The sequence below is a fragment of the Sabethes cyaneus genome, chromosome 3 (genome assembly GCF_943734655.1).
Source record: "Sabethes cyaneus chromosome 3, idSabCyanKW18_F2, whole genome shotgun sequence".
NCBI classification, from domain to species: Eukaryota; Metazoa; Arthropoda; class Insecta; order Diptera; family Culicidae; genus Sabethes; species Sabethes cyaneus.
This window is the reverse complement of record NC_071355.1, coordinates 98,154,607-98,176,065: the sequence shown is the minus strand read 5'-3', so window position 1 is coordinate 98,176,065 and position 21,459 is coordinate 98,154,607. Positions and strand designations below refer to the sequence as shown.

General features: G+C 38.2%; 1 protein-coding gene across 1 annotated transcript in view; it reads right to left on the bottom strand.

Moving 5' to 3' along the window:
* LOC128742150 (neural/ectodermal development factor IMP-L2) overlaps window positions 1-20,578 on the bottom strand; it is a 69,038-nt gene extending 48,460 nt beyond the window's left edge. The window contains exon 1 of the mRNA XM_053838387.1: window positions 20,326-20,578. The gene's annotated coding sequence lies outside the window, so the exon portion shown is untranslated. The remainder of the gene's footprint in view (window positions 1-20,325) is intronic.
* Between the last annotated feature and the right edge of the window lie 881 nt (window positions 20,579-21,459).

Below are 21,459 nucleotides of genomic sequence, written 5' to 3'. Positions count from 1 at the left end.
TGTATGGAAAAGTACCATATTTGCTAAAGGTCTACAGAAAAGAAAATTACTTTACCTACATCAAAATATTCGAAAACAATTAGTTAAAAAAATCAGAAGAGTTGTGTTGCAGACATGGCCGTATGGTTGACGTTAGATTACGCTACGAAGTTTTGTTATAAATCCTGGAATAAACTATTTTCACGACTTTGACTTAGCGTTAAATGAATTGAACAAATAACAGTTGTTGCACAAAAAAGCTTTGTCTTTAGTTTAGACTTCTGCGGAACGGTGGATTTTTACCGTTACTTGATGTTACTTAGTGGAGAGAGGACTAGTACCTCCTCTTTACAGGTTTTGCTTCTATTGATTTCGTATAATCTTTTTGACCGACAAATACAGAAAATATGTAACATCGTAAATATCAAACCTCATTAACAGACGCCTTGGATCTGTATTTAATTTAAAAGTAGACTCGAGTGCTTCTTTTCGATCAGAAGTAATACTTTATTATGATTCATATCCAAGAGACATCACTTGGGTGGCCAGACATTACATATTTGTTTTATATTATGGTACCATATTGCTGCAGTAAATATTAAAACACAGTAAGTAGCGACGTGTTTAACAATAGCTTTATTGAACACCAGGTGTTAAATTGGCTGAGTGGACGCAAGATTAGATAAGGAAGCTTCTATAAGGCCTTCTACGCAAATTCGCAAATTAATTCGGAAAGACTTTTGGCAATTTGCCGCCCAAAATTTACCTAACTGTACAAAAACTTACATTGCGATGACTAATTATATCTAAATCCTTTTATCAATTCGCTGTATCACATTACGCCTTAATTGAGGAATAAAGATTTCAAATCGATTTATCTGACAGTGATCTGCATGGGAGGTTGTAGTTCTATCATGCTTCAACAACTTAACTCTTTTAATATTTGCAACTCGCTTGACTAACAAAATATTCGTTACCGTTGTGCTCTCAGGATAAAAAACCGATTTAATCCTCGTGTTGGTGAAAGGAACCGTTGTAATACCATCTAATTTGCCATTTGAGATAGAATTCGACACGATTCCGAACATAATTAAACTTTTTGATAACACTATGACAGTTATCATCAATATGAATGTGTATTTAATATACAGTATCCTACTGATAATCCGACACCCAATAATCCGACGACTCAATAGTCCTGATCTCGCTAATCCGTAAAATTCCTAATCAAAAAGCTTCTTTCAATCGAAATGGTTAATGGTGCTCCTTATAACTGCGTTCAATTTTGCCGGCTCCATTTTTTCATCACTTAAGCATTGAATTAAGCTTTACTTAGTATAATGTATAACACAACTTTATTGCGGTGTGGTGAATGAGCAATGGTTAAAACTATATAAAAAAATAAACAAAATAAACTTTATCGCGTGTTTTTTCGAAAATTCCCGTAATTGTTTTATTGTTTTCGGATGTAAACAACACGACATTTCAAACCCCCACTGACATTAGTTTAACTGCCGAATCATCGAGTCGAAATTTGATAATCCGGTCATGAATCGGTTCGTCGAAGTCGGATTAGCGAGATGGTACTGTATTGAATAATTTGTAGAATATTTGAAAGCAATCAAAAATCCATGTGTAAGTTCTTAAAAAGAATTGATATTTGAAAGGGGACTCTATAGTGGAAAGTCGAAATACTCGTTTGTGTTGCATTTTCAGGAGACTTTTACCTTCAGAAATATTGAACCCAAAAGATTTTTCGAGACGTGGTCTCGTTGAAGTTTCAAAGATAGAAAAGTTAGCAAAGTTGATGCTTTTTGAGACAACCTTAATTCAGAAAGAGCCCTCCATTTTAAGGGCTAAAGGCTGGTATAGAAGCAGAAGAATGGTATAATAATCCATCCCGAAATGTTCCATCATGAGCATGACACATTTTTATGAATCATCGCTACGGTAAACGGTCCATAGTAGGCCAGACTAGACCGATTAAATACAAGTTCCATATATTATTGTGCTGCAAACATTTAAACAGAGAAGAAACGTATCCGGCAATTCCTCCTATAAACACCAGGTGCTAAAATAATTAAATAGACGTTAGATTAGATAAGAAAGCTTTGGAGGTGTTCCAAATTTGCAAATCGATCCGAAAAAGCCATTCCCGATTCGTCTAAACATTAGCGTAATTTATTTTTACTAGCGTGCCCAAACCTAAACAGAAGGTGGGTCACCGACCTTTCAAAAACAAGTTTTGGACAGGAAATTGCCAAGTAGGGCAATTTGCCAATTATTGCACACTTCGTAGTGTTTGTGCCTTTTCTCTACGGTTTATTATGTTAAATGTATCGGCCGTACAATTTCATTATTCATCGAATGTTACGATTTTTCCTGTAAATCAACATGATTTTTAAGCGTAACAATAAATTTTCTTACATGTGTCCCAATTTCGCCATCACCAAACGAATTTCTTGTCAAAATTATTAATAAAGTTAATTCACAAGATAAGCTTTCACCGAACGTTAGATGCAAATAAACATGTTCTATAAGTTTCGTAGCATTGATAGAGCTTTACTATACTCAATAAATGAATTAAATTTGGTCTTTATGATACAAATTGCCAATAAATTCGTAAGTTATTGCACACGTCTTAATCCCCTTTTTCTGCAACGCGCATTTGACCGTTTACTTCTCTGCGGTATTGTTTTTTGTTTATGAACGTAAGTGGTGGGAGCCGTAGTTTTCTGTATCGCGAGTTTTCCCGTTTTCCACCGTTTGTTGTAAGGTTTTCAGGTCCATACTGGATGTTAAGGTAATCAGGAAGTATATGTAAGTCGTTTTATCGGCAGGTAAAACAACTTGGCCAATGTAATAATGAGGAAAAGTCAAAACAAAAGCTGTGCAACAATTGGGCATGATGTGTGCAATAATAAGATTTGAAGGTTATTTTAATATGTAATAATTGGGTGCAGTGCTGCTATGCAAAAACGTATTTTACACGGTTTTTGTAAGGAATTCCAGTGCTTAGGGGCCACCCATAAAGTACGCCACGCTTAGGGAAAAGGGGGCGGGGAGGTTAATCGTAACGATTTGTGATGTAGGGGGGAGGAGGGGGTTGAAATATCAAATGTAAAATTTACTCGGTGAATTATAATTTAGTTTTCATTTTAAGATACAATTATTGAAGGTTTCAATAAAACGTACTGACGGATTTTAAAACAAATAGTTAAATTTTTTGAATAACAACTTTTTATTTTCAACGTATATGTGTGCACAGAACTCATTTATTCTTTTAGTATGAACTCTCCATTAATGTTTTACAGAATATGCTCTACACCACTGAAAAGCTCCTTGAGTACCTAAAAGATTTTTATAAGCGCGAATAGCAGTCGCACAAACTCCTGAGGAGCTACGGAGTGCTACCAGAGACCAATGGCAATGTTTCTCCTTGATATTCGTGCTGAACTTAACCGATGCACTGCCGTATAACCTATACTGCCCCACACTCAAAAGTTTGTGCCACTTGCGGTTGCTGATTATATTTCGCATCTAAGCGAATGTTGAATGATTGCAAAAACTACACAAAATGATAAAATCCGTCAGAAAAGTTCTTCCAATGCGTATTGCTTCAAGACGACAGCTGGAAGTTCTGATTTTTTCAACTAGATCAGACGAATTTGAAATGACGTGGATATGGGCGAAACATTACTCGACGACACATCAGCGACTTCTGAAGCATTTCCGATCACAACAGTTGGAGATCATCTTCAAAATCCGTGAATCGACGACTTAGAGGCTTGAAAATTTTCCTTTTTTATTTGGTGAAGTTCATTTTTGTTATTTGATGAATTGATTGAAGAAAATTATATTGATAGCTTGAACCCCGTAAAAGTCACGAATGACCCAAAACAGGTTAAAGTGACTATAATTTAAACAAAAAAATGGTTGGAATGTATATTTAATTCTTTTGCTGTGAAGCGTGGGGGTGATTGCCATGACGTGACGTACTTTCTCCGTTATGAATGTGTGACAAGGGGGGAAGGGGGATTTGATTTTGGTCAAAATTTGCGTGACGTACTAAATGGATGTCGCCTTAGCTGTGTAACAGTTGGCAGTTTACCCTATAATGATATCAATCAACCTTAGAACGCTCAACTATGTTTCTTGCGCTGCTGGTGTTTGTATTCATGATCACAAATATGATTAAAATACAGAGGACTCTGGGAAACGTTAATCGATTGGGAATTAATGTATGTGAAAGTTGCAATGAAAGGAAATGTGTAACAAGATCTTTATAAAATAATACTAGTTCCTTTCAGTAAGTTTAGATTAATCTGTTATATTAGTTTACTTCTGTTTTTTCATAGTTATCGTTTTGATAATGTTCGCGCTTATTTTTAATTCCTGCTGTGCCTTCTTTTGCATTTAAAATTCAATCTAAGTTTCCTATTTCAAAAATCCTGAGGTAACTATGTGCCCGTATCAAACTATAGTTGCAACTGTCCGGTACAAACGTTTAATTTAATCCCTGCTGCTATGATGCGACTCTGTATGAAAGTGTGGATAGGCGACGATAAACCGAACAAATACTTTTCTAAAAGTTAACTTTTCCGAGAGTCCACTGTATTTTACAATTTTACCTTTCTATTCGAATTTTCGTCTATCACATCTATTACGACAAATCGAGAATAAAAAAAGTTAATATAGTTAAAATCATAATGATTGTGTTAGTATTACAGATGGAACTTAGAAGACATACTTACATTGTTATATCAGAGATTTGCACTTTTATATCATTTTAACATTTTAACATCAAGTAAACTAATTTCTAGCTAATTTCTAACTAATTTTCGGGACCATTATGAGCTTTCAGTATAAAGCGACACAATCCGTAAAAGCGGTTATTGAACATAAATCTTACTCTATCCAGTGTTGGCACGTATACATGTTTCCAAACATGTCCTTAATTCAATTGATTATCAAGAAACGGAAAGGAATCAAATTACCTTTTCAGAGCCAAAAACTACTGAAGAGCAAAATTCCACCGAGATTAGCGCAAAACTGTTGATTTCTATGCTAAACAATCGCACAAACTTTTATCTTTATAATGAGGATCAATAATCTCGAAAATCCGTAATTATCGGACTTAGTAAACTCGATACATGTAAACCACACTCCGAGTCTGACGAATGTATGATTTGAATATGAGCTGTATTGGACAGATGGCTTGAAAACCTTCGGAATATTACCAGGCACACGCTAATTTTTTCTATAAAGAAAGGATGTTGTTTTTTAATCTATGCTGCAACGTCTCGTAACATTCACAAATTAACGGGAAACCAGCAGTCCTTAACTTTTAGTCGAAGAGCCCAATTTTGAAAGCAGTTTTTGGGCCCAAAAGCTGGGTTCTGTTTATAAGAGTGTAAATACTGCATTCTTCTTACCAATCTAAACACAGCGAATATATTTTCATGAACAGAATTTTTGTTTCAAACAAAAAACCTGCTTTTGAAATTGGCAGAATCGATGACGACTAATTTCACCTTAAGCTGATAATTACCTGTAGTCCTCTCCTCCAGTCCACCCGAGAACTTAACGGAAAACCCCAACCGGAGGTAAAACAGGTTCATTCTTAGTTGCATTGTGAAATTTTAATGTAATCACTTAGTAGAGATAGTGAATCAAGTTGATTAGAGAAAGGAATATTGAGGTTTTCATAGATTTATCGAATCACTATTTATAGTATTGGTTAAATCAACTACCGAAACAAATTGAGTTCATTTAATTTATACTTTTCTTGGCAACTCACCATTGCAATGACTGTAAAATATATAATTTTAATGTATATAGCTGTTTTGGATTTCATAATATAGTACTTTATAAAGTGCATATTAAGTACAGCAGTCTCCCGAATAAGGGGGTGGGTGGTAGTGTACGCCCACAGCGATATCCTTGTTATTCATTAATCAATAAAGTTGATTTTAGGTACATTGTAAGCGTCTGGTATAACCTAGTCATCTACCAAAAGTTAACTTTATTGGTTAAAGGACAGCTGAGATATCGCGGTGGGCGTACAGCATCACCCGCCGCCTTATTCGGGGGATTTCTAGACTTATTTCTATTTTGGTGCATGCGATTTGATGTCAGAATGACCACGCACTTTTTCAATGCGCTTTACTTTTAGGACATCGAACAGAATAATTATTCATCACAATTCTCGAGTTCCTCTTACTTAATTTTTCACTAGACTTCACTTCACTTCACTTGTCAACGCTTTAGTTTTATGCATTTACTCTCATACTCTCAGACTTTTATTCAATTTAAAAGCAATAAGTCGTATGAAACGAGGAAGATCAATAAATAATAAAACGAACCAAAATTAGGAAGAGGAGGACGGAAGAGAAGAAGAGTAAAATCTACAAATGGCTCTCACGTTGTACAATATCTCGTCCATCAACATCGGCACCATCACAATTCCGCGAAATTGAACGCATCCGAAATTTTATCAATAGCCGACGTCTTGATATTATATGCTTTCTAGAAGAAGCTAACGAATAACTCTCCTTGCGTTGCTATGCCCTTTTTTATTCTAAACCATGTGACAGTAGAAAGTTATTGATTAGAAACAACACATCCAGGATGCAGATCTATAAACAAGCCTAGATACACAACTCCTAACACCAAAAGTGCGGAACACGAACATTTGTAACGTTTACGCCCATCTGATACATCGCAACTTGCGTATTATCTTCATCATCGCACCAAGCTAGTTCTAATCATCATGCTAGTTATTCTAATCGTTGATTTCAACTGCGTACGTCGGGCATGCGATTCAAGTAATCCAAACACCAGCCCCGCTTTCAAATAACTGTTTAATAGTTGCAGCTCTATAACAGGTTATATATAGGCTAACCAACGTATATACAGGCTAAGCAACGCGCAAGGTATCGACTTGATGTCATTTGTTATTTGTTTACCGCGCGCGATGAAGGAGTACCGCAACGTCGTAGTAAAGTTGTTTGGGAGAGGTGAGCGACCCGGCGACATATTTCGGCGGTTGAAATCCCACGGGGTGAAGCGGAATTTCATCTATAACACCATCCGTCGGTACCGGGAGACGGGCTCGGTCAAGGACCGTGCTAGATCCGGGCGGCCGCGTTCGACGAGGACGCCAGCAGCCATCAAGGTGGTGAGGGAGCGGGTTCGTCGAAAAATGAACCGCTCGATCCGGAAGACCGCTGTTGACCTGGATGTGCCGATCGGGACTACAGTCGTACACGAAACGCAAGGTTCACGGGGTAACGGAGGCTACAACGAAAAAGACGCTGGACAGAGCAAAACTGATACTTTCGCGGCACGCTGGTCTGGAGTTCGTGTTTTCTGGTGAGAAACTCTTCATCTTGCAACAGTCGCACAATGTCCAAAATGATTGGCTGTGGGCGCCGACGTTGGCCAGCATCCCCCCGTCCCACATAAACATCCCGCGGTTCCAGTGCGCCGCGTCGGTGATGGTTTGGGGGGCCGTATCCAAGCATGGGAGACTTCCACCAGTGTTTATCGAGCCCGAAGTTCTAGAGAAGGTTATGGCCCTGACACTTCGTGACCTCTACGGGAAAGATCATTAAGTCTTTCAACAGGACGGCGCACCGGCCAACACGGCGAATATCGTCCAAACGTGGTGTCGGGAGAATTTGACTGATTTTCTCAATAAGACTTTGTGGCCTCCCAGCTACCCGGATCTTAATCCGCTGGACGTTTATATATGGTCTTACATGCTGGTCAAGCAAAGCGAACATAAAGCGAGCACTATGGACCTTTTTAAGAAGCTCATTTCCAAAATCTGCGACGAGATGCCATGGACCAGGTGCGTGCCGCGTGTGATTCTTTTGAGAAACGTCTCAAGCTCGTCATAAAGCACATAAAGGGGGTGCTTCCACCAAATATGTCGTAAAGATTCTCAATAAACACTGCTTCAATGAAAATTGACTCAGAAAGGGATATCTGGTATTTTCATTTTTTTAAACACATTTTCAAAGAAATATTTTTGGAAACGATGCCGTGGCATGCCCTGGTGGGTGTTGTGGGTTCAAATCCGGTTATAATCTCAGATTATAGCTTGGTTCGACTCATGCACCTTCCAGCATTGGACAAAAGCTATGAGTCACAACGACAACTTGTTAAGCGTAGCTACCTATTACCCCCCCCCCCCCCACTCTTTCCCTTCCATTCCCAAAAAAAATCCTTCTTCATTACTTTCCCTTACCATCCCTTCATCAATTGTAGAACCATCGTTTCAAAAAATATTAATATATGCCTGACCGCATTTCAAGGTCATGACTTAAATCACGAGGTTTAGTCAACATTTTTAAAGTCTATTCGAACTTATTGAACACCCTGTACGAGTAAAATCACAACAGCATACATTTAGTCTACAAATTATTCCGCTAATGACAGTGGCGGAACTGGGATTTAGCCCCCCCTCCACATAGAAAAATAATCCTGGCCGTCCAAATAAAATGGTCGAAAAAAATGCCGAGGGCCCCCTAGAAATGAGCGCTAGTTTCGCCAAAGGCTAATGAATGAGGCACTCGGTAGGAAACTGCCCACGGCTTTTATAGAAGGGTACATCGTACTAGTCAAGACGAAAGGCGGCAATGGTACGACTCGGTCTTAGTTATCGTCTATTCTCACTGCTCACTTGTGTCTACAAAAGCTTCACTCACATCCACAAAATCAGTCTGCAGTGAATGACAGGAGCAGGAATGGTTCCGTTGTCCATGCATCTCTTCGTCCTATATTTACATCTTCTAGTGAGTAAACTTGATCAAGCATGTGGCGATAAATATGTGGTGGTAAAAAGACAATTGATTCGACCAGGGGTGGAATTGCGATTCTCGTTTCGAGTGATTTTGGCTCGTTTCGACCACGTTAAACAAATGGGCCAAACGAACCAAAATCACTCGAAACGAGAATCGCAATGTCACTCCAGATATTGATAGTTGAACCCACATGTCTAGTCAATTGTTTTCTCCAGTCTAGTCACATATAATTTTTTCAAGTTTATTCAATTTTTGTTCTTCACAAAAAAACATAGGCATGTAGAGTAGAATTAGTAGAGACATCATAAGCTCGAGATTTTTCTAATAAAGCTCCTTATTAATTAGAGTTAATTAGAAGAGTCAGACCCAGGGGCTCATGGTGACGCAGCGTTGCCAACAATATCCGGGCTGTAGAAGAGAACATGTCCTGGCGACAGATAAAAGCTATGGCGGGTCAACAGTGGAGATCTCTGATTTCATCCCTTTGGTCTGCCAGACCGGTAGACATGGACACATAAGTAAGTAAGTACCTATTAAGTCCTTATTGATTGATAATGCTTTCGTAAAAGAGCAATTACCCTTTCTAATGTTAGTTAACTCTGTATAACTTCGATACGCTTCTGCGATTACTTTTTTTATTCTGGTTGTTAAATTGACCAACTATGTCCATAACATATGGATCATGAATATGTCTGAAAACCGTACCGTACCATCTTTTATCTCTTGCCCCTATTCTGCATCCCGTTCGGACCCGTTTCGATCAAAAATTTAATTCCGATCGTGCAATACATACGTCGAACGGAATTCAAACTTTGGTTTTTCAAAATTGTCCTGAAAATGAACCATGACGTGTGTCCTTTCTCATTACGTGAATTTGAAATCGAATTGAAAATTGTGATATGAGACGATCATGCCTGTCTCAAATCCACCTACATCAGCTATATTTGGGGTGCTATTTTTAGTTCAAATTAGAGCTTCGCTAATAAGTTATAAATAAAATGTAAAACGTACACTCGACTTTTCGCATGACAGTTTACTTATTGCCAAGCGTCAATTATAAAACTTTCCAGTGCTAAAAATGCTCTTCGACAAAATTCGTTTCAAGATGGTCATGTGTGCAGTTCATGTCAGAGTGTATAATTCGTTTTGTAATTATTACTTGGTTATTGAAATAAGTTTTTAGCAACAAGGAAATATATTTTTAATTGCAAACATAATTTCCATGGGAGTAAAATATGATAAAGTTCTTTTTTTATAATAATTTATTTATAATTTTTTTTTTCATTATTCTGAGTATAAGTTGGTAAATTTCGCGTCTTTTAGGTAGAAAAGTCATTTTTTCTCTTTTTCACAAATCTTTTGAAAGACTATTAAATGTTAACGGCCTTAGTATTAAATTATAGTAGCACCCGGACTCAAATGACTAATAAACTGCAGACCCTTTCTTGAGTTGAATCAATGATACCAATAGGTAATGAACGGTTGAACGGCAATTTGCAAATGACAGGAATCAGTACCGTACGTAATTTGTGATCATCAATGAGCATCGTATAACAGTATAAAAATTACCAAGTCGGGTTTCCTCTCCATTCCGAAGTCTCCATTCATCAACGCACCGCCTTTGAATGCCGTCTATAGGAGATTCTTTTTATTTAATTATTGAGCAAATTAGCTCACCGTTATCGCGCATGCAAGTGACAGTTGTAATTGCTGCCCTAATCAGAATTACGTCAGTAGAAGAATGTTCTCACTTTCAATCAATCGGTTATCGGCCTTATTTCCCCAGTTTGGCTTTGCTTGATTTTTAAACAGCTTTGACTTGATGCTACGAGCGGATTTCGTGCCCATCAGCATTAACATGGCTGACTGAGCTTTGCTGCGCATCAAGAATAATACGCAATAGCCGTAAATATACTAGCGCTTTTATGGTGAGTGATAAGAGGGCGGTTGGTTTGATTAAATTTATGGCTTCAGCAATCGTCAGCCTTGAAGTTGCCTCCTGCCTCCGCCGGTCGCCAACAAGGAGCAATGCTCATTATCTTCATCCGTCATTTGTCGGGTGATCCATTAACTGAATATTGACATACAAATCATTGATGGATGATGGACCAGCAATCTGCGACACTTGCGACGCTTTGATAATCTCTTTTGATAGTGGAAATTCCGCAAAAAAGAGATTTATATTGTGGAATGTATTGTTTTTTTTTTTTGGTTCTAAAAATAACATTTTGGGTAGGATATGGCCGTGCCAAGTCGATTACATATGAACACATGTGAATGTGCGGTTTTGCAAATAACTATTATCTTTGAAATATCAACTTGAACCTTCTTTCTGAATATCACTAGAGCTATTAGATCTTCAGCTTCTTTACGCGATGTACCATTGAGCAAATTGAGCACAGAAATAGAAATGGTTAAAGTTATTCAAAATGGGTGTATTGACATGTACCTATACAATATCGTTGGATATGCTCAGTATACTCACATTAACATCTGATTTTGGGACCCTGTAAGCCGCATCAGGACTGAAAAAAAAACAATATAATTACGAATATCTTGGCTGAGCCAATTGGTGAATGCAGGTTCAACCAACATATTCGTCTGCATGTGAAAAACGTGAACCAAGTTGTCAGGAAAAAAATTTTGGCTCAGCGCTCGGCTCATGAAGAACAACTGGTGCAACAAGTTTCATCAAAATATTTCACCACGTTGCGAAAAAGGCAACAGGTCTTATAGTGCCAGTAAACATTTCCAGAATTTAGGAACCAAAAAGCGTGCTAGACGTTTGTACGAGCTAGTTTTGAAGAAATTCTACGAATTTATTTTGATAAGCGGCGAAATTCAGTCATTTATGGTTTTTCTGCGACAATCCAGTCTCGAAATCTAGATTATTTTATACATCCGGTTAGCTCTTAGCTGGCTTAGCCTGGGCTTTACGATCAAGCGGCAGCAAATCTTAACGTATCATCACCAAATCGACTCGTGCTGCCTCCTAAAAGCAGCTGGTAACCACATTTATAGCAAGCAGTTCATAAAATCTCCCAAAAATATTGTTAAAACCTTTTAGTCACAACACAAAATACAAATTAATTCGGTCCGTTTTTCCAAGGACAAAAAGTCACTTATTTCAAAATCGATGTCAATCACATAAATGCTTGTTGTGCCACTCGGAATGATTCAGCAAGTTTCTCTTGCATTTGACTTAGATCCTCATCATGTAATACCCCCAATTCTTCATCTTCGAACTATTTTGGCCGTCCCGAGCGGAGCTTGCCTTCAACACTGAAACCTCCATCCTTAAAACACCAAACCCATTCACTACACGATTTATTACTAGGGGATACCACTTCCCGCAAATGCCGCTTAATTACCAGTAAACTTGACATTTTCACAACAGTAAAAAAACAAAGTTTATCTATGAAATGAAAAGCAATACAAATTTAAGGTTATTGGCCGATATACGAACTTCTCTGAGACCACCATAATCAGCTGTCCTACAAAACATTCAGAACAGCCATCTCTTGAAAACGAACCGGATTAATTTGTACATCCAATAAGATAACAATGAAGAAAAAAGTATTCCATAGAATTATACAAAATGTTTTAAAAAATATTTTTATGAAGCTGAACAAGTAAATGAAAAAACATTTAATAGACTTTAGCTGTGCTATTCTCAAGACGCACAGTTTTGTATGACATATTGACATGCCTTATTGAAACACTTTGCCTGATAATGATATTCTTTGATTTCTGAGAATTGTAAGGATTTGTTTTCTTTGTTATCAATCAAACATTTTTGACGACTGCCTCAAAACTAAATAATTCCACAACTTCACTGGTCTGTATTGCCCGAATGTTTGATAACAATTCAATAATTTACAAATGCGAACATGGCGAAGTCTGACGTAGTAGCATCGAGAGTGTAACTCGAACGATCTGTACTGTTTTGTATTACCGATCAGCAACAAACACTCCTCACAGCCATTCGACAGTGGGATGTAAATCTAAGACCGGCCTCTATTAGTCGGTGAATACACAAATAAATACTAAGCAATAATAGCTTTTGCTGAACCCGCTGAGTTTATTGGCAGGAAGCTAACGTCACGAGATAAGCGGAATCACGAGAATTTCAAATGGCTTCAGTGTACACAATCGAGTCTACTCACGTGATTCGACCGACTTTAAAGCGGCTCCCTGTTTTAGAACTGTACAGGGGATTTGTTTTGGTTACCTAGGCAGTTAATTTCACAACACTTTAAACCGACAACTGAAGATGGTTGGCAGCCCTGGTAGTCTTTTATACTAGCCGGACTTGGGTATCCTGATATTTATATTATACAAGCATGTGGGTAATTGTACAGCAGGTGGTAACAGTGTCTATTATGACATGAGTCCGGCTCTAATCCTACCGAGCTGTACTTGTGGTAAATGATTTAAGTACACGGCATGTTCATGTCTTGTAGATAAGGCGTTGAACATTATGTTTGACTGTACCGATGTGCTTACGGCATGTTTATTCCTGAACCTGTGATAAGGATTGTTGCCAAGTTAAGTCTTACAAGTGGCATAAGTGTTACTTTCGATTTAGTTTCATATTGTATGTGAACTATGTGAACTTTAACATTATTCAAAGATCTGATTACGATATTACACATGGAATGATAAATTATAAAGGCAGTGGAAGGTTTGCTGGGCTTATGACCGATATTAGGACAATTTAATAAAATTTATCTCGCTATGGTAAGAGATCTTCTGTAATTGAAATAAATAAGCAAACATATGCCAATTGATTTGATTAATTGATTGAATAATTTATGTTGTTAATCAAAATAGTAGTTTAACCAATTTGAAAAATATCTTATCTTAAAAAATCGAACATATTCTCCATTAATCTATATGCCGGGGTGGCGAAATTTATGCGCAATTTAATATCAAGTTTTCATTTATTCTATAGAGTATAATTATGAAAGACAAAATGATCATAATCTTCCCTAAATCAATAACACCACACTTTACGGTACAAGCTTGGTTTTAAAATCCAATTTAAAGCAAACATTTAGGCGTTTAACGCAATAGTGCTGTATGTTGCTAAGCGATAATCGTAACAAGCTAGAGATGGGCAATCCGCTCCTGATCCATGTGAAAGATCTGGACCCACAAAAAGAATGGTTGAATTTGGCTGAAAAGATTTCGTGGATCTTTTCTTTTAGGACACGAGTCTTTACTCGTTCTTGTTTCAGTTTATTTTATTTTTATTAATTTTATTTCATTTCGCCGATCGCCGATAATATTTCTACTTAAAATCTCGTTTTCATTTATTTTGTTTGGCTCGACGCTCCCTTCACTGTCACGAAGAGAATGCATAGTGAGGTGTGTTACTTTCGATTTAGTTTCATATTTAATTTTGATATTCTGCAGCATTCGTGCACTTCACAATTGAACATCTATGCAATAGACAAGTAATAAAAATCCACTTTTCAAAGTAAATTTCATGAAATTACCTGAATTGAATACTTGATATCTCTAAAACTTCATTATAACACTGATTTGGTGGGCCAAAGAGACTTTACGCTCTTTGAATTAGGACATCTAAGAATTTACCGGTTACTTTGAACCTTCAATTAAATTTTGGAATTTTTTTCTCAAGCTGTCAAAAAAAGACAAAGATACATGAAGAAGATGTGATTTACCGAAATTAAAGATACATTATCCAATGTTGAACAAAAAATTAGTGTACATTTGAAAACGGTCCGTAAACGGCTGTTCGGCGAAGCTTCTGTTTGATGTCCGAACAGGAGCGTTGTACGGCCATCATGTCAACTTTGCGAAAGCATCTCTTGATTCTACCAATCAGTATCACCTGTTTGCAATTCGTGGCTCTCCAGTTATTTTTGTATACCAAGGAATTCAACATCCCGAAGAAATCTTCGATTGGGCGCACTGGTACAGATTTTTCGGGTCGTGGTTTTTGGGTAAAAATGGGATCGAATGGGTATTCAAGAGCGATTGTGTTTTTTTGGCGTAATGCGATGATGCTCTATCCGGCCAGAAAACGTATTGTCCATCTGCAAGATGTTTGTGTAGAAACGGAACCAAAATTTTCTTCAAACATTCGTCTAGTACATCTTAATTGATAGCCAAACCAGAGGGCCTGTTGTTAAAGAAACGAGAAAAAGAACGATGTCCTTCTGCGTCCATACTTTTGCCTGGTCTTCCACTACCTTGCTTGCCAATAGTTGTTGGGCATCTGAGGATATGGTAAACAGTCGAAGCCGCAACATATTTGCTTTTTAAATGTTGCATCGTATACTTTTTGCCGAGATTTCTGTTGTAGTTTGTAGAAGTGTACAACGCGCTCCCGAAATGCTTCTTGTTTCGACGCCATTTTTGGCAAGCATAAACAAAACAAAAAATATTAACTAAAAGAGGATAGAGAGGGAGCTAACACATACATACTCTCATTTCTCTCTGATCTCGTTTGTTGTTGAGCATTGAGGCCGCGAAAAAATTCCAAAATTTTAGTTGCCACCCGTTAGATAAAATATTTACTTACTTTTAACTGTTTCGATATGCCTACCGTGCTGCCAAAGTGGGTAGCATAAAATCACACCACTGCTGCACTGTCACAAATGTCATTCCCGTACATTTTTTGCGTAGCCAACAGAACTCATCTAGCCCACAACAAACTTCGTCTCGGATAAGAATGTGTTTGTTAGTAACCCGCTCTAACTTCAGCCTCAGATAAATATGATAAGCGCTCGATCAAACAAAGTTGTTTTATTTTTGCTTTTTTTTTGTATCGGACGCTCTCAGTTTCATCCGCCTGCATAAAACTAATTCGCTAGACTCCGCGGTGCCCAGCTGTAGGCATGCTGCAGGTCAAACAGATCGCCCCATGAGAGTCGCTGGTCGCGGTGACCTGTCATTACTGCGAATAACAAAATATAAAATGTACGGCCGTGGCAACCATTTTCCAGGACTCGCTTTTTACTTCTTAACCAATATAGTGCCGGGGTGCCTGTCAAGAATTCTACTCTATTGTGCTCGGTCCAGTGCTACTCGTCGTCAATTCGTTACGCAGATCAGCTTCAACCTGATCGAACCAAGTCATCTAGCATGTTGGGCGTCTCTATGCTATACATGCATACTATGCGGGCGTCCGGCATCCTTGCAACGTGGCCGGTCCACCATAGTCTCCCAACTTTCGCCAGGTATACGATAAGAACTCTCCAAGTAGTGCCTGAAACTTGTGGTTCATCTGCCTCCGCCACTTTCCGCTATCCGTTTGTATTGCACCAAAAATAGTCCGCAACGAAAAATGGTTCAAATACGGCAAGTACACGTATATCTTCCGTAAGCAGGGCTACTGCCTCAGGTCCGTAGAGGACTACCGGTGATTAGCGTTTTGTACATCGTCGGCTTTGTGGGGCGACGTATGCTCCTTGATCGAAGCGTCTTGCGGAGGTAAAAGCAGGCTTGATTTCCAGCTTGAATGCGACGTTTAATCGCATTACTCATATCGTTGTCGGTGTGACCAGAGATTCTAGAACTCGCCCTAATATTTATACTGAAAAGCATTCAGATCCACAACCAGCCACGTAGCCAGAGGTGGGGGCCAGGAGCCCTATCTTGGCTCCTAATACATTATATACATATCTTACTGCTTATAAATATAATACATTACTATACATTTGCTGTATTGTAGTTGTAAACAAAAAAATATGCATATAAAACAGTTAAAATCAAAATTGGGCCCCCGGGCCCCCCCTTCTGGCTACGTGGCTGTCCACAACATATCACGGAACATCACAACTAAACTGAGTCATCACCAAAAAATGATAAGTCCACCATCCCCCAAACCAGTCCGCTGGCCGCACGATTCATGGCCGCAGTTTGGCCATCACTGCTAGACCCTTTGTGTACGATGATTCATTGCTTGTTATTGTCTACAGATTTGATATTTCAGCTTCACACGATGAGAGCCTTTTTGTAAACATTGAATGTTTTATTTCCATGGACTAAAAATGATTTTGATGGCCAAATATAAAATTTGGGTGCCAAGTTTAGAGGCCTTTTAAAAATTTTTAAATTATGAAGCTAGTTCAGACGGTTATCAACGTACTGGAACCCACAGATGAACACTTAACAGTATCACAGTATACATTAACAGTGTATATTAACAGTATACTTGCGAGTACCCGTATAGGATTTAGTATATAATACGGAAGAAAACATTCTTTAGTGTATAATATGGAAGAAATAACCTTCGGAAGAAAACGACCTTCAAAGCCAAGAACACGATGATACCTTAGCTATTTCACTAATGCTGACTTTACATCGGAATGTAAAACAGTCCCGAAAATCATCTAAAACTTCTGCAATACCTTATCTGCACAGGACAATAAAGCACTCCACGTCGGTAACGAGAATGACAGCTGGGGCCAGTATGTGCTTTTTTTTATAACGCAGGTTTGAGAAAACCTTCAAAAGACACGACACTTTATGGCGTTATGAAGATTCGCAAGGTGCAAACTTGCCCCTACCTACTAAAAACTCTCCTGCTCTACCTTTCCGACATCCCTCTAGGTACCACCATCAAGTATTACTTCAGGACGGAGGATATGCCTAAGCACTTCACCAATGCCCTAACTGCTGCACCCATCACCTTAGCCGTAGATTTCCTAACTACCTATTCGGCCCTATAGCTGACCCTAGCCAAGCTTTGTCAAGCACTGTCATTGCACCCGTTCTAGCCGTTGCAACACGATCATCAGGCCCTTCACGGGCTTATCGACGGCGCTCCGCGCGCCCTGTTCTGCATAAATTCTCTGCACGATGTTGTCGGCGTTGCTGTCTACTCCAACGAAAGGCGCGCAGTGAAACATCACGTGCTCCGTAGTTTTCTCGGCTACAGTACAAACGGGGCAGAAGAGTGAACCTACTCTCACACATCTGTGCAGGCAATTTTTGAATGGTAAGCCTGATAAAAATTGCGTGAGGTTTATGTGAGTTTATCTCGCCATGTCTGCTACCGATCCAAGATGAGATATTTTGGATCAGCCTATGGGTTCATCTGTCGTACTCGGCGCTGTCCCATTCCCTCTGGCACATCCTTATAGAGTCCGACCTAACACTATCCTGAATGCCTCTGACATTTCACAACCTATGGCACTCGACATCCTCGCTTAGGGGTATTCATAGAGTACTTCACATTATCTTTAAAGACAATCACTTTTTCCCCTATCCTAGTTTTGGTCTGATGGTTGTATCATATGCTTTCATTAGGACATTTGTCAGCTCATTAGCAGTCAGATCTCTCTGCGCTGAGTGCTTCCACGAATAGCCATCTTTATCGAAAGTTTTCACCTTCCATCTCCGATCCGTCGATCTAAGCCCTCGCGACGATAGCCTCCATCGGTCAACCTTGTAGTATCGTATACGTAACATAAGACTGTGAAAGGTGACATCGATGATTGATTGTTGTACTCCTCTGTTGAAGGTACTAACGGAACCATCGTTTGCCAGACTCACATCCAGTTTGGACAGACCTACTACCCACTCGACTGTTCAGGCATTGTCTCCAATGACTTGCCAACCAACTTGCGGCCCGTGAGCTCGTCCGTAAGCTTAGTTAGCATCTGGTCGAACTGCTCCGGTGATTACCTAGGCGGAGTGAAGCAGCTGCAGATAAAGACGCCATCGACGTACCTTTGCTGGTTGCTCGATACTACCTCCTGGATGGCCTATCTGCCAATGCCAGTAATCGCTGCCATCCGACCCTTGGTGTGTATAGGGCGATGAATAGAGCAAGGAGTGTAGATTCCAGCTTATGTCAAAATTTTGCGGTATGAATTACTCCATGATGTCCTGTGACTTCTTATAAGAATTACTGCCATAATATTGCAGTTATTTATAAGAATGTTCGTCCTATTGTGGCGATTACCCGCACCGTTTGTCTTCGCGAAAAGAAATAGGAAAGGTGACCAAATATTTTTCTAAAAGTTCAAATAAAAGTTCAAATTCCAACTCAGTCATACTTGCATGCAATGAGGACATGTTTCGTCGTTGCTAATTTTTCTGCAATAAGATGCTCAATAATAAAGTGGAATATATTTTTTACGAGTTCATGACTTATATATCGACTAACTGCCATATAATTGTTTTCTTTATTGTTGCAACTGCCAATTTCAAAGACGAACGGTGCTTCGTTTATCCATTCGCAATACTGTTTTTTTTTTCTTTCAAAAAGAGTAAATAATGCAAAACTCGCATTGATCACTGCCCTGTCGCAGAATTCCAGTTAATCATTTATCAATAATATATTATAGGTATGTACATATATTATTCTCATGTAGATCTTCGAAGACAATATTGTACACGTCCGGCAGAGGCAGACCGGCCGGTGAGGTGACAACTAAAACAGGGAGTGTAAATAAATCGTTATCGGTTCTAGGTTCGGTAATGCCATTATTTTATAAGCATCGCAAGCCGTTATATATTCAGAAAATATACAATATTTGAATTTATCTCTAAAAAACAAACTATATAGCCAATTACTCAAAGAAAGCTAAGCAAAATAAATCATTTTCTCCGAGTACGAAATACCAGACTATTTCAATAGGACACAAATCAAATGAAAACCACTCCATTGTTTTAAAGGTTGCTTTACAAGTCTGAATTTAGCTCTGTGTTGAAAAAATAAAGGATTTAGCTCACATAGTCCCTTGAAACAAATTACTTAATTTACTTTACTAAGCGTTCTTCCTACCATATTAGGTATGAAAAAATTGAAATAAATTCATGCCCGTGCTGTTTAGAGACAAAGTTTGATTAAAAAAGGGTAGATGGTAGATACCGATATCTTTAATCGATAAATTAACTGGAGTGAAATGCACTTAAACTTGGTATATAAATAAACAAAATTTAATATTACGGAATTTTTTTTTGTTTTATTTGGTCGGCCACCAGCACACCGAAAGGCTATTGGGCCGAATATTACGGAATGTTTTCAAGACTAATAGAAGGGACAAGTACAAATAATTTGAAAATGCTTTCTGTATTTACAGTCTGACTCAGAGTAGCGAAAAAAAAGCCGGCATTCGCAACGACCAATTTGAAAATAAAACTTAAATTTACCACTAATAAAATAACTATAAATCTGGGTTTTGATTGGGGTCACTCTTTCAATTAATTTCACCATATAAAATCAAATTGCATCGCTTTACGAATTACACTAAATGTTCTATTTATATAAATAATAAATGCTATTTGAGAAAAATAAATAAAACATTTTCAAATCAAAATTCTGAGCTGTAAATCTTTTTGGGATCTTAAAGCTCAAAAAAAATTTTAATGGACCCTCAAATAGACGCACTTTCCAAGTACGAAAAAGGAACACACAAGCACTTAATTTGCACACAGTAGTATTAAGGTTCTATTCTGCTAAACGTCAAAACTTTCCACTCGTTTTTTTTAATCACATGTTTTACTATAAATCATGCGTTATTCATCATTCAAAAATAAAGCAATATCCTACCTTGAGTGTGAAGCACAAAACTTATTCGACGGAGTAGACGGCGGTCACTTAATCAGGCACTTAATTAATACTTAGTGTAAACAATTGAACGGTTTATGTTGAACATCCAATCATTCACAAAACCTGCAATGTGTCACTTTTGTTTCAAGCACCGACCGGGCGGAAAAACGGCGTTTCACCTCCCAAATATTTTCACTAGCACCACACGTACCGTACTGCACAATTCTTTTAGTCCGATAATACAATCCTTTCGGTTTTTCGGTACACGAGCAACGATCGGAACGGTCTCAGTTTCGAATTTCGATTGAAAAGCATCCAGTCGTGGTGGTTCCTTTTATAATCCTTGTTAAACGTATTCCTTACCGAACAGCCATTAGTAACGATGGCAAATTGATTTCTCGCTGCGTGCGGATTCAATCTTATGTACATATTCGTCGATTGCATGCTGTCTCGTTAAATTGTACACATAGATGTCAACTCTTTAGCGCTTGACAACAGACGAATATTTTTTCTGCCTTTGGCATTACAGAAATGCTCAAACGTACCAGACAGTCCTTATCAACATAAATTAAAAAGATTTAATTTTGAGCTTTGATTTTTAATGTGTATCTGGAACAAGATGCTACATGATCAACAGAGTCGATCTACGAGATCAGACCTGCCGGAGTTCCCTTTAGACAAATTAAAGCATTTGCTTCAAGTAATCCAAAATGTCTCCATGCATATGGATGAATTCTTCTTCAAATATGCCATATGTAATGATTTAGATTGTCAAAACCCTTTTGAAATTTGAATGCTTAGAGGGTAAATTGTACTTTTCTCATTGCAATTGTATGAAATTTAAATTTTTCATTGCGAAGCAATAGACGCTTACAGTTTCTAAATAGGTGAAACTTTGGTTCGGCAACCGCTAAAGACTTGACTCTGCGTTCTGACAGATTTCATATGTAAAAGATTGCTATTGGAATGACAGGTCGCTACCTTTTTGATATTTAAATGATAAACGCTACTTGCCTACTTTTGAGTACAACTAGGCGCGGTTTGATGCAGTCAATATGCAAATCGTTCTATTTTCTGTTATACATACCTGGTTTCCGCGGAGCAGTGATACTTAAATTAGACTGTTTCTTATAA